Consider the following 16,166-nt stretch of genomic DNA (forward strand, 5'->3'; position numbering starts at 1 on the left):
TTAATTCATGACTCACCACTTTGGGAGTGTTTAGTATGTATATTGAAGAACTTATTTTTCATATTTTACGTCATTTCAATATGTTTTGAATTAGTTTTGAATCCCTCAAAGTCAGTTGTTTATTGTTGTCATGCTGATGCATAATTGTTGAGAATTCTGGGAGGCATTGTATGAACAATTATAACTTTGACCCAATTAACCAAAATGAGAAAATTCCTTCTTTATTGAATTCTTGAGGTCAAAGACCTATTTTGTTTCATATTTGAGCCTATTACAAATCCATTTGATCAATTTTCAAACACTAATCCATATGCAATTTGTAAAGTTTTACTGGTGTCATAATGTGCAAATTAATTAGTACCCTTGTTCAGGAGTCATACATTTGAATATGTAATAGGTGAGATTAAATGGATTGCACCACTATATTCTACTCTAAAAATTATTTAAGTGTGCCAATTTTCAAGTATCAACAAATCCGTCTGCACACTTTCCTAGGTCTATTCTATTTACAAAAAATAATATGTTGCCATTATTCTCAATTCTACAGATCCAAGTAGCCCACTTTGACTACTCCCCAAACACACCCAGTTATTCTTCATGAGACCAAATCATATATTTATACTCTCCTCATGACAATGAACTGATGCACCAATTTTTGTTTCCCTAAATGTCAGTTTGAACTATTTTCAAAGCCAAAATTGAACACAATTTATGGTTTTCTAACATGTTTACTTGCAAGCAGGTCTAAGAGCATGGCTTTGATGGTCAATATATTTTGACCCAAATGTCATCATGACACAAGATCTGAAAAGGTGCAATAATGTGGAACAAATAATCATCATGTCAATTTTCAAAACTTAGTTAGGCGGTTTAGTCAGTTTTTAAGGCTAGTTAGAGGACCCCGTGCCATGAAATTGGCAGTTTGTAGGAGAGGTTAAAAATGAGTTTTAAAGGTTGAATTAGTGATTCAAATTGATTTTAGTCAGTTTCAAATGTTCATTAGATCAATTTAAGATTTAGGTGTTTTAGTTTGATGAAAAATTTAGCCAGACCCACTTGGGGGCCTGACCAAATTCATTAGATTACTAAAAGGGTTGGAATCTTCTTGGTTAGAGGGATGTCATCAGAATTATCACTTATCATAAAGATATTTTTATCATAAGACACTATGGTTTTCTTTAAATTTTGAAATGGTCAATAGGCTCCAATGTTTTGAAGATAATATTCAACATCACTAAAAGATCAGATTGAAGGAATAGGTTTTTTAATGAGATCAGACATCTTTTCTTATGGTGTTGGTTGTGTAAATAAGCAATCAAGAGTTTCAAGAAAAAACTCAAAATTTAAAAGTGTATGGAGTAATAATACCTTTTCTAAAAGGTTATTTATTTCCTCATTCAATTGAAAATCAAGAGCCCTCCCTTAGGAATTATTGTATAACAGCTATTGGGAATGAAATTGTGGAAATGAAATCATGAATAGTCTACCTCTAATTGTGAAATAATTTACATCCATAGAGATTCATTGGCTTTCTAATATGAATTATGTCATGGAAGTGTAACTCAATTTCATGGTGTAAGGATTTAGCATGAGTTTAGCCACTGAAAGCACAAAAAATGCTAATGGTGAATGATCTAAAAAATGGCAATTTGGATATCATCTAACTTAAATACTAATTACATTGGAAACCTCTAGGTCAAAGCCATGGGACATTTTATTTTTCCACCCCTTGTTACTTATGCACCACAAGCTGACATTGGTAAATGAAGAAGTTTTGAATGAATTCAATATTTGAGAGTAAAGCTCTTTTCCCAACCCACTACACACATAGATAGGAATGAAATGCACATGTCATTATTATGAATAAGAGAAAGGATGCAGGCTCAAAGAAAAAGCATTAGCTGAAGGAGCTAGCATCCGATCATCAAATCAGAGGTTCTTGTATGGAACAAAGTTATCTATTGATCTATTTAGAAGGTTGAGGTAGGAAATTGTATGGAAATTATCAACACACTTTTCTAGCTTCCCCCCCATCCACCAATATTAGCCTCCCACCCCCAGTTATAGATTACAAAGCAGAAGCATTATTAGGGTAATCCATCCCTAGAGGTGAATGAAATAGATAGATGAGGGAGAAGTTATGGGGCATTGGTGAGTTTATTGCACCCATTCATGCTAGTTCAAAGATGTCAACTATGTTTTGAGTTCTCTCTTTTCTACTCCATTTCCAATTTATCCTCACCTAACAATTTCTCCAAACCAAGTTTCCTCAATTAGGAGATACACATCTAACATACAAAGGTTATAAATAAATACGACACAATGAAGGAACTCATGAATAAGATACACAAATGAATTAATGGTAATGTAGTGGTGATATGGGTAAGGTGAAAAATGGCTTTAGTGGCAACCAAAATATAAAATATTTTGAACCTTATTGAATCAATTCTAGTCAAGGTTTCCAGATTTCACAAAATTGCTAATATTTTTTGATAACCTATATCTAACGATAACTCATGTCCTCTACATGTTATGAATATATGCACAAAAAGGAATTTTGGCTTGACATGGGATGTAAGAGCCATACAACATAAAGTGTACATGAGAAGAACATGGGTCTCATAAGACTAAAAGTGGTAGCACCTTTGTATTGCACAAATGTGAAGTTTTCACCTAGATCGCTTTATCCCACCTTGGGTGGGTAAGGGGATGTTTTGTTTTTTAAATATTCCAAGACACAATCATTAAGTTTCTTGAAGATACATGCCTTTTGAGACACAAGAAAGCATGCTCATGTAGGCCTAGCCGGTTGAGAATATAAAGAAATTTTGAACCTAGCATGTAGATCAAAACTAACATGTGGTGACATGATGAAAAACTAGAAATGAATATTTGGCAACACAAGGACCATTAATGAAGTAACACACGGTAGAGGCTTTTAGGCTTGACACACTTCCCAAGTTGTTGATGTGGTAAAGTAGGACATGTAGTAGCTTATTGTATTCTTGCAAGCAATGTGGTAGTTTCTAACTATGCATGTGGGAAAGCACCTTGCATCATGTGGTGGTTTGCATCAACATGGTAGGCCAAAAATCATAGTTCACCAGATTGCACCACGTCTCCAATCCAACAACAGATGCTTCCTCGCATTATCAAGTTGCAAGGTCATTAGAGAATGTGAGAAAGTGCCTCGCCACCATGTGGTAGTGGGACCAAGTGGTAGATGATGTTGCAAGGGTAAGTTTTTGGCCAATAAGAGGACACCATTTAGCGATGATGTGGCAGGGCACCCAATAGATAGGTGACATGGCAATGATCATGTAGTGGGGGATCCAATAGGAGGCTACCACATGATAGAATTCATGGACCAATTAGAGGGTTCCATGTGGCACTCAAGGTTAGGTTACAATATAGACATTTGACAAATCACGTCATGCCATGTGTCAGGTCAATCAAAGTAGGTTGACCAAAATATAAAAAATGGAGGGAGAAATCAAAATTCAAAAAATGTAATTTTTTATTTCTTTTCTAGTTCTGAGCATGTAGGGTTTTAAATAAACATTGGATTATATTACAAAGTTTGAGCCTTAGTGCAATTTTAAATACTTGCAAGAAAATGCAAACTTGTAAGTCAGTCCAAGAGCCTAATGTTCAAACTGATATTTTGGACATCTTTGATAAGTGGGTATAGGACTATCATATACTGTTGGAACTAGGAGAGAGAAAAAATTCCATATTTTTAGTTTTTTTTTACATAGGTAGTAGTATGTTTGAGTTATTCATGGTTTTGTCCCAAGTACTCAATTTTCAACTACGTTCATGTATAGCAATTCAGAGTTGGTTTTTGGAAAAATAATGAACTAGGTGTGCACCAAGGTTGTTAGGGATGTAGTTAGTGATGATATTTTCACCTCTAAATCAATTTAGTAGATTATTTATCAGCATTTCATATGCATATCTGATATTTTATCAGAGCAAGGGTTTCTCATCATTAGGAATATATATTTAAAAGTTTTTTACACAAAATGATGAGATTCATATCAAATGTTGGTTGTAGAGAGAAAAGAGATGCTTTGTAATAGTAGGGGATGGAGATTCAAGTGGACATGTGTCACTTCTAAATCAAATCCAGTTTCTTCTTCCTTTCTTATATCTTTCTCTTTCTTTCTCATTGTAAGAGTTCCAATTTTGGAGAAATTTTCTCATTTTTGTGATACCAAGGTTGGTTCCAATTTGTCTATGATACCACAAGATTAGATCTAGAGTTATGATTCTACCATTTTCTTCAGCATTTCTCTCTATTATGAACAACAATGTTGTAGTTTCTTGTAAGCAAATAGATTATACAATTGTTTGTTTTGTACATTTGATGTATTGATTTCAAGAAAATTAATAAGAAAGGCTCATTGGAAGTTTCACTCTAAAATTTATCTCCATCTTCATGGGTTTGTAATTTTCTATTGATATATGCATAAGGTGCATATTGTCTAGTCGAAGTGGACATGTGTCACTTCTAGATCAAATCCAATTTCTTCTTCCTTTCTTATTCTTTCTTTCTCATTGTAAGAGTTCCAATTTTGGATAAATTTTTTCATTGTTGTGATACCAAGGTTGGTTCCAATTTGTCTATGATACCACAAGATTGGATCTAGAGTTGTGATTCCACCATTTTCTTCAACATTTCTCTCTATTATGAACAACAATACTTGTAAGAAAATAGATTATGCAATTGTTTGTTGTGTATATTATAAGTTTTGGCATATACATTTGATATATTGATTTCAATAAAATTAATAAGAAAGGCTCATTAAAAGTTTCACTCTAAAATTTGTCTCCATCTTCATGGGTTTGTAATTTTCTATTGATATATGCATAAGGTTCATATTGTCCAGTTGCAACTTGTCTTTGAAGTTGTATGCCATTGTATGTTTTTCTATTGGATCAAGGACCTGAGTAAATTTGTTGATATACATTGACAAAATTGAAGGGATCATGGGAGGATATGATAACCATGAATTTCATTTTGAAGATAGATGTCTATTTACAAGGTAGATAGATAGATATGATATTTGAATATATGAGTATATCTTGGGTATCCATGTGTATGTTATGACTTAGTTAATACCCAATGGATAAGGGACTAATCAGCTTAGGGAATGCATGTTTGTATTGTTCATACCTAGTTTATGTTGATATTCAACATCATTTATCAAATATTTTCCATTTCATGTTGAAAGAGATAAAAGAGTTACCCTCACTTGTCTTATCTAGTTCATAGGTTGTGTTATTAGCTATTCCATTCCTATGTTGTCTATATAAGCATTAGAAGATTAAGGGTACTATCTTGTTTGTTAGATTCAAGTGTATGCTTTAACACTAGTACCATATGAATGAATCTAAGGTACACCTACCTAAGTTTTGTAGAGCTAAGAGTAGAAGAAGGGTCTATCCTTATAGTTGTTCTTAGTGCCTGTGTAATGCCCCACCAAGGGATCCAAAGAATTTCACTAAGTTTTCCAAACAATTTTTTTTTTTTTAAACATGAAAGTAAAACCATTCATAATATTTGTAGAAGCAATAGTAACATCCAACTGAAAGTAAACATAACATACATAAAAGATTACATTCTTTAAGGATCCCTTAACGTTGAATCACATCTAATCATAACTATTCATCCAACATCACATCTTTATGAAATAACAATGATACATCCAATGTTCTTAAACAATATACAAGTGTCCTTTTTGTACTTATATTTCAGATTGCTCAATCATCCACCACACATGTCATAGGGTATGAAAGCTTAAAAGAATAAACATCCATGTAAATAAAGTACATCAACATCCAATATTAATCCATGATGCAATTAAAGTAAATGAAACCACATGTCATACATGATACATCATCACAAAAGATATAAACATCCATCATAAAAGATAACCATATCTCACAAACATAAATAACTAAGTGCACGGTTCCTCCCAATTGTAAATAGAATCATTAGACCATCATGGATCCTAGCCATCCTTATGTGTGTAACATTCAAAAGCACCAAAGAGTTAATCGGTATTATCATAGTAGGAATGTCACTCCTAAAAACATCCTACTAACATGCAAAGTAAAGCATAATATATCATCAACTAACATATGCAAATCATCAATGTAAGAAACATACCAATAAATACATCCATCATAGGTATATTATCTATCATAATGATCCAAGAATAGAATGAAGATAAATACTAACCAAGAATGCTCCAGCCACAGTGTCTTAGATAGATCTCAAATGATAAGAGTGGAAAAACACTACCACCCGACCGCGTGGAACCTAAGTGGTCCACTCCCACCATGTTGAAGAGATAATCTCAAGTCCCAATAGGCTATCAAAACCACATAGCATAAAATCTCCATAAGTCCAACAATCCTAGAAGAATACTAACTCAAAGGTTCCAATCACAAAATTGACATCTACTTACCAGAGGCACAACAATGACATGTAGGAAACCTACTCTGCAAGCGAGAAAGTGTCATCACATTTATCACGTACAAGTTACCCTGGTAGTTAGCTAAACTCCATGGGTCTATACTGATCTCATGCGGCCACTAGTATCCTTTCATATTGATGAGGCATACTACGGAATGCAAGGTCACAACCATGCGTTCTCTCTACTCCCATCCTAGTTTGTACAAGCACTCAAGGCATGGGTGAGAACCAAAACAATTATCTTTTTAGGTTCATTTAATCCCCATTTAGTGTGTAAATGTTATCACTTATTAACCAAACTTACAATGAGTTACTGTGGTAGCCACTTAGGGCCCTAGCCCCCATTGCAAGCCACTTCCTGATACTACAAGTAGATAACCTACCCTAAGCTTATGGAATCATAAAATCACCCCAGTCCTATACAAGCAACTGGAAAGAAAATCCAAAAGATAATCCATAAAAAAAATCATCAAATATCCATGATAAAAACATCAAATATCCACAATAAGAATCATCAAATCTCCATGATAAGAATCATCAAATATCCATGAGCTTCTGGAAAACATCCATAGAAAATCATGATCACAACAGTTCTCTATTAGCAACTGAACGCATCACTGATAATCATAAGTATCCATTGGTTCTCAATAACCAAAATATATCTCAAAATAAATCACCATATCCATTGGTTCTCAACAAGCAACCAAGAATATCTCAAAATCATACTAATCGAAGACTCCAAAATGGTTGAGTCAAATATGTCACAACATGACATCATCAAGAAATAAATCAACATTTTAGTCCCATCATGGCGACTAGAAAATAACCAAGGATAACTGATCAATGACTCAAAAATGATTAGCTCAAGTGTCTCAGATACATATAGCTTAGCTTCACTAAAGAAGATTGATGAACAATAGCAATCAGTAAATACAAACATTTCATAGAGCATATGATCACATTACCATGGTTGGGTTTATAAAGATCGAGACCAAATAAGATCAACATGCCAACACATCTCATAACCCCTGAGCCTCTGGTAACAACCTAAGACTGGTCAACACTAGTCAACCCAAAACCCAAAACAATGAGCATATAGAATACACGATGCAAAAACATGTTTTTATTTACTAATATGACATACTTGAATTAAGTGTAGAGGTTTTCAGTTTTCTATTTGCAAGAATACTTCAAGTGTATAGGATTTACCATTTGACCTACACGTCAACCCATTTGTTTCCCCGATAGCATTATCCTTCCATAATATTCTAAGAATAACTTAAGGACAAATATTCACTAAACTGATCATCATTGACCTTTAATTAAATTTTTCTCTTATTTAACTATGATCCATATTCTAATTGATTAACTCTTCAACTTTCCAAGGATCATTATTCGTTATATTATAAGAGAGCCAATTATCAATCTTTGGTTAAGAAGATCATAACTTTATTAAAATGATCAATAGGTACACAATCCATGGTCCTTTATCATTTAATAATTTCAATTCAATATTACTAAGTCTCACCATTAAAACATCTAAGGTCAATATTCAAGTCATTAGAATAAGACCTATCAACTTTGATATCAATATTTTTACAATCTCATTAAAAGAATTATATCAATTAAATCTCTATCACATAACATAATTATTAATCAAATATAATTAACTCTAATTAATTTAATTAATAATTACATATCCATGGCAACGTTCCAATTAATATCAGTAGACTAATAACTAACTATAATTTTGTAAGTTAAAAGTCAGCCATAATCCAATACACAAATATTCATATTAATAGTTCAATTACAACTTGTTACTATTTAATAGCAAGTTATATTGGAAATCCACATTTGTCACTCTTCAACAATGTTCCCATTAATACTTTAATAATAACAAGTTATAATAGAAATCCTCAAATAGTTTTCCCCCTATGTATGTTTAAAAATTCAATTAGTTAATACTCCTCTAAATTATTAACCAATTCAAATTGATTAATATTATTTACAGAACTTCAATCATTAACTTTAATTCGGTTAATTAATAACCATTATACCATTATTTATTAATAGTTTGTTAGACCCAACAAACATTAATAAATAATAAACTCAACAAGACTATAAATAATTGATCTGGAAAATCCCTCCATAAACTTCATTAGTTAATATTTTACTAACTCTTAACACTTATCAACATATATCAATAAATTATTTAGTAATACATAATGTATTAATCAATATAATAATAATTCAAATCGTAGCTATATTATAACAATGTTATAATATAACAATGACTCCTTGTCAATATAATATTTCTTATTTAAATCTAAATCCAATATCATTAAAATTTGAGTCTCTTAATAATCATCATTAAACATCTTTATAAATTACCACCTCTTAACTATTTAATATATATTAAATAGTATTGAATATACATTAAATAGTTAATATTAAAAGTTCGCTCTTCTCTATTAACAAATTATTGAGAACTTCAAAATAATAGATTACTTAAATATTTAAAGCTCATTCTATTATCACTATTTGAAATTTAATTGACTTGATTAATTAGATAAATAAACTTTTGTTATTATAATTATATATATATAAAACTTCATAACATAAACCTTTTAATAATATAAATCTACAATTATAAAACAAATCTATCATTCACTTTATCGCAAAACACGTTGAATGTTTAAGCGATTTTAAATCGCTGAATGGTTATGCAAACCATGCGATAGTATATGGTCTGTCGCTGGTACCCTGCGACTGTTGTCGCCATGAGGATAGAGGGGAGTACGGGGCATGGGTCCGTCCCCCCTAGTATATATATATATATATATATATATATATATATATATATGTATGTATAACATTTTTAAAATAAATGATTTCCCTCTTCTTTTAATACGATTTATAATAACACTTTCACTATATGCAAATTCAGATTTGTAAATAAAGTTTCTCATTTCAACTTACACAAATATATACATATATGTATATATGTGTATATATATGTATATACATATATATACAAAATTTGTTATCAATTATCACTGCATTTAAAATATATATATACATTTATATATATATATATATATATATATATATATATATATATATATATGCAAATTTACAAAAGAGAATATATACTTAGATTTAAAGGGCTTTTCTAAACAAGAATTTTCCCTCTTAAATAATTGTTTTCTAAACATATCCATTAATCCATCCAATAGGTTTAACTATAAGTCATCATTTCTCAAATTGATTCTAATTCGAACCCAAACCCGATTCAGATCTAATTTCTCCTTAATTGGATCTAAGGTTTTCTATTGTTTTCTTTGCAACCAAATAGCATATCTAGATTCCAATTCAAATTGTAGATTCAATCACTAAGATTATTCAAACACATATAACAGACACGATGAAGATAGGAAGAGAAAAAGTGCAAAGGAAATATGCAAATATCACAAGTGCACCTGGACACTGATGCTAATTTGCCATGCCTCAGAAGTCCATAGAAAATTCCCTCCTTCTTCGTCATTCGCAATTCCTCCAAGATCCAAGCCAACCAAAATTCCCACGTGACTAGAAGATTCTTGAAGAAGCATAAGAGTATGTAGAACCATATGAGCATGGAGAAACATATGAGCATGTAGAAGCATATGAGCTTCACAAATGCATGTAAGCTTGAAGCTTCCATTTTTGCTTGTCCAAACACACTAGGAGAGCCTCTATTTAAAGGCCTCTAAGATGTATCTAGAATGTGTCTAGAAACAACTAGAAGATAAGCATGACAACCAAGCATGAGTCTTCTCCAACCTTCTAGATGAGTCATAAGGTTGTAGACACCATGTGCTCAAATAAAATGCTAACTCCTAAGTGTAGACAACTTGTGCATTCTTAGAGTGCAAACACCTGTGTTGTCTACATAACTCTTGAGAATTTGCCAACTCCTATGTGAGCAAATAGTAAAATAATGCACATTAATTAATTTAATATTTACTTTACTTTTTCCAATTTAATTTATTTATTTATTAAATCTCATGCACTAACTTTAATATCTCCACTTATTCTTATCTTAATATATTTATATTTTAATCACATGAAATCTAGAATCTTTTAATAATTTTAATATATTTTCCACTTTTAAATTTCATTTTCAAAACTTAATTGCTAAAATATTTATTAGCTTTAATAATAATATCATTTAGTCATTTATTTAAAAATGAACTCCAATATATATTATTATTAAAATAAATATTGTCACATTCCAAATTTAAACTTATAACTTTTATTTTCCAATTTAATTATTTTATTTAATTAATTTTCCAATTAATTAAATAAAATAAATATTAAAATATCATATTAATTTTCTATTAAATTAAAATATTAATTAAATCTTTTAATTAGGCTTAATTAATAGAAAATACTCCAAATACTCACAAGGTAAAAATACGAAAATCTATCATAGCCAAAATACATACAAAATCAAACCAAGGGTTAATATCATGAATTACGTTATCCAATATATTCGAAGGGTACTCAACTTAGATACTTGTCCTAATTTCCAATTAGGACAAATGGCTTAAAGAGTTGGGATTTGGACTTGAGAATTACCTCCCCTCTCTTATTATTGAGATAATGTGATAGGGTACACTCATCCTGGCAATTCAGGGAAGTTGATACCCGGTACCTAGAACCTGCATAAAAACCATGCATGTACAAGCACAATATATACTAAACTAAACAAGAAATGGTAGAAAGTGGTGCATCGTGTAGATCTCAACTAGCAGGTGACTACGACTCCCTTCCTTAACCACATCAAAAATGCCATACATAAGAACAAACATGCACACCGTACATATGCAAGTATGGGGTAAGTATCCATAATAAAACACATATGATAATAAATCATCTAACTAATCATCATCAATAACTACAAACATTGGAAATAATCATCATGCATACATGAAATGTAAAGTACCAAGTAATCTCATCACATATCAACTGAATCCATAGCACAATATCTGATAGTCTCAAAACAATGTTGCTAACCATCAACATGAAACTAGCTCCAAAAGAGTTCGACAATGTTAGCGAAAATGCGAACTAGGGGTAGGTACTATAGCCTGAAAGGGTATGTTTTAGATAGAAAGTAGCTTCCCCTAGATGTATCCTATTCTCATTGGAAATTTGAAGTGTAATATTTTAAAACACCAAGAAAATGGTGACTTAGCTAGGGAGATGATGGCAAACAAGCCTTATTCAAAGGATCATAATCTCTACTGGAAATTGAATATTTCAGTCCTAGATTTTAGTATGTTTTTTCCCATTCAAGTCACCAACAAAATGGTGACTCTTTTGGGGATTGTATTGAATCTAAATGATATACAAACCTTGATAATTTGAAAAAAGGAGATTCAATACAGCAAAAGAAGTGCATGAAACAATTTGCAATAGTAAGTTTTCTAAAGTGTTTTCTAGTTTCTTACTCAAAAGTCATGCATCCCAGTAATGTTTTATCCATTTACAATAGTACCTTTGATGGTTGAGTGCAAATTGTATTATTACTAAGAGTATCCATCTTCAATTAATTCAGCTAGATTTTGGTTTGAAGTGTTTTTATAAAAGGTTCAGAGTCAAGAATGAACAATAGGTTGTGTTCTCTTTTTCAAGTTTGTGAATCTCCAAGAGTGGTTTGATGATTTGCATTTTCCTACATCCAAAAGTCTAGTTTAGATTTTTCAAGTGACAAGTTATGTTTTATTTCTCACATGTGTGAGTGGTGAATTTGTAACTCTGTACGAGTGATTCCTAGTTGATTTCATTGTAATATTTTGAAAGACTTTCAAGTGGTACAGGTAGATCTAAAGCTTTTGATAGTATCTTGGAAAAGAAGTGTTTCTTGATAAGTGTTCAGTGTTGAATGTATTTGTTCTTGTAGAAATTGAAATGTTAAAGAATAAATCAAAGTAGTGATCTCATTTATCCTCTTCAAGGGGGCAATGGCTCTCCATGGTTTTGATTAGTGGTGTGAAGGAATTTCAAGCTTACACCCATGCCAAATTATCAGATCAAAGTTTCATGCATCAACACTTGAAAGTATTTTGATTTTCATGAAAGTCAAGTGTTAGAAATGGTTGCCTCTATTTAGTGATTTTTAGCAATAGGAAAAAGAGATAGAAAGTTTTGTTTCAAAATGGAATCATATCTCAAATCTGAAATTAGTTTACCAAGGCATAAAGGTGTGCTTGAAGATATTATAGAGATAAGAAAGGAACTCCACAATCAGATTGTTAGTTTCATAAGGAATTCAACAGGAAGTGTTCAAGGTCAAGGAGATTATCAAGTTTATACAAAGTTCAAATCAGCACTCATGGAGTTTCATATTTCATTAAGACCAAAGAAATCATCCTAACCTATTGTTTTCCTAGATGCCTTTATGCCTAATTTAGTTGATTGGCCAACACGTTTAAGATTACAAAATATTTTTCCTGTTCTAAGATCTTTTCAAGAAATTTGAGAGTGATTTGTATGAGAATAGAATTAATGTTGAGTTTTCTAATGATGATGGTGAATGTGTTGAAAATAAGAATGAATATAATGAATTTGTAGAGAAAAATAATGTCTCCCAAATGTGAAGAGAAGGATTTGACATTTAATGAATTAGATGATTGTAGAAAGCATGAGGGAAGTGGATACATAATTGAAAATGAATCATGTGATGACATGTGTGAATGTGAAGAATATTCTAGCAGTAGTAGTGATGGTTATTCTTGCACTGTTAGATATTATAATGATGCATCTAGTGATGAGGTATCTTGCAATGAAGTGGAAACAAGTTGTGATAAGTTTTCTAATTTTTAAGATTGTTCTACTGATGTTACTACTATTGTAAAGATTTTGTATCAATTGGCTTATGATCATAGCTTAGTAGAACATGCTTGTTATGAAGTCTTATTGAATGTTGACAAATTTAAGAACTATTGGCTTGTGATTTTCAAAGTTATGCAAACATTTCTAAGAATGTTCTAGTTTTCCCTTGTTATGTTTCTTCTCAAGATGAAGTCCTTTCCCCAAAGTTTGATGCTAAAACTAATACAAATTCAGAACATTATGTGTTAGATCTTGGAGGTGTATGTAACCATAGCTCAAGTGGCAATACACATGATGACTTGTTTGATGTAGACAATACTACTAAGGGAAGATTTAATGCTGATCCAAATTCTTTTCATGTTGATAATACTGTAATGAGTGTTGATGTTTCATATGATGAAAAGGAAAAGAGTAGAAGTTTTGAATCTAATTTTGAGTATTCATTTTTATTTATGACTCTAGTGATGATGAGTTTCAAAGATTTGAAGTTCATCCCAATGGTTTTGGGAAAGAGACAATGATAGTAATCAACAAGTTTTTTGTAAGCACTTTCGTGACAAGTTTCATAGCTTGGTAAGTAATCCATTGTTTAAAGAATGTAAAGGATTTTTAGAACATGTTGAATCTAATCAAATGTTGAATAAGATTGAAAACAAAAAGAAATCAGATTTCATGCTCCCTTCATATCTAGTTACACAAAGTGAGTTTCAAATTCATAACATATGTGACTCCTTGAATCAAGAAGAGTATGAGTCCTTTGTGTTTTTGTTGGATAGAATGTATTAGTCATTTAGTACAAATAAATTTCAGTTTGATTATGAAATCCAACAGCATGTTGATCTGTACTTTCATAGTGAATATTTTGCTGAAATGAATCCTAGTTTGTATACTCACTATGAACATGAAGGTGTAAATTTAGTTTTTCCAAGTGAATTATTTTAGAATGCTAATTTGAATGGTGAAAATAATGGAAGTGATATTCTCATCTTACCTCATGAAAATGTAAATTAATATTAGATATATGATAGAGGTAAGAAGTTATGACAAGTTTTGGTAGCCCAAGGCCATCATTTGTATAGTTTAGGAGTAGTTGTTTTTGCTTTCAATAAGTTATTTGAGAGAGGTTTTGTTATCAAGTTTGTGCTATAATTCTTAAAATGATTTTGAATCCTTTCCATGCTCACAAGAGACATAAATACCCAGATAGATTCACTATTGGGACTCAAAATTGAAGCCTTGACTGAGTACCATTCCAAAAATTAAGCCCTATGAGCATATTTGATGCATGTGTGTCTGGTTATCCTGTTGAGGCTTATGAAGTGTTTAATGTTTCTAAAAATTTTCATTAAGTATATCTATGAATCCCATGAAGATAAATTACCATTCTAAATCATTTCATGAAGTTTTGTTTTAAGCAATGTTCAAATTTTTATTTTTGCCTAAGTGTCAAACAATGATAGGAAGCCTTATTTGCATGTGAATATCTTAGACCGATTAATGTTTCATGACTCACTACTTTGGTAGAGTTTAGTATGCATATCAAAGAACTAATGTTTCATATTTTAAGTCATTTTGATATGTTATAATTGTTGAAAAATGAAGATGGGGTAACTGAGAGGGGAGGGGTGAATCAGTTACCACAAAAACATTTTCAAAAGTCCCAAAGATGCCTTAAACTTAGTTGCTACTGCTACTCAATAAACACAAAAATTACTGCTTAAAACTTGATAGATGTTTAGTTAATTTATGAAGCATTTACTGAAATAAGCGACTATGCAAAAGAAAGTAATCATTAACACAGTAGACACTAGATTTACGTGGAAACCCAATATGGGAAAAACCACCAGCAACTAGTCACCAATTTTCACTCTTCTGAAGTGAGCCCTGTTAGGAGCCAACCCTGTTAAAGGTTACAAAACACACTGTTAGGTGTGACCCTGTTAGAGGATTTAATCACCCTGTTAGGAGTGGCCTTGTAAGAGGTCTTTTGAACAATTCAACTGAACTGCCACCCTGTTAAAGGATTTATGAAATGGCTGTTAAACCAACTCTGTTAGGAGATTTTGGAATCACTGTTACAATGGTTAGAAAGCAACAATGAATGATCTGAAAATACATGCAACTTATCTTGCTGAATACAGATCTCAGTTTAGCTCCACAAGATCCTTACTGATCAAATATATCTCTGCAGCTCCAAGATTTCCCTCTGCTCAATTCTGCTTAAGCACACACAAGTCTCTTCCTTGCACTTCCTTGCACTATCCGTACATACTTTTTTTTCTCTTTTTTTTTCGCATCTTGAGCACCTCTTTATATATTATTCATAATACCAGGTCGGCCCAACCAACTTGTCAAAACAATTCCAAAGTCAGCTTGCCCAACCAACTTGACGAAACATATTCCAAAGTCGGCTTGAACTAAAAAAAAAAAATTCTTCACCGGCCGACGCTGCTCGGTCAATACAGAACAAAAACTTCCTTCCTGTGTTAACCGGGAGAACTCGGTAAAAACTACAATTACCGAGGAATTCGGTAAACCTACCACTTCCTTTGGAAACTGACTGGACTCGGTAAAAGCTATCTTCGACTACCGAGTGAGCTCGGTGAAAACTCAGCTTTCCTTAGCTTACCGTGCGAACTCGGTTAACACTAACCATTTGCTACAAAATCCTTTGATACCCGAGTGATCTCGGTAAGAACTAAACTTTCCTTAGCTTACCGAGTGAACTCGGTTAACACTAACTCACCGTGTGACATACAGGAACGCTCGGTATACACTGCAAAAGGCTTTTACTGACCGACTG

Source organism: Cupressus sempervirens, chromosome 11 (assembly GCF_028749045.1).
Source record: "Cupressus sempervirens isolate cs-2001-9-10 chromosome 11, ASM2874904v1, whole genome shotgun sequence".
Taxonomy (NCBI): domain Eukaryota; kingdom Viridiplantae; phylum Streptophyta; class Pinopsida; order Cupressales; family Cupressaceae; genus Cupressus; species Cupressus sempervirens.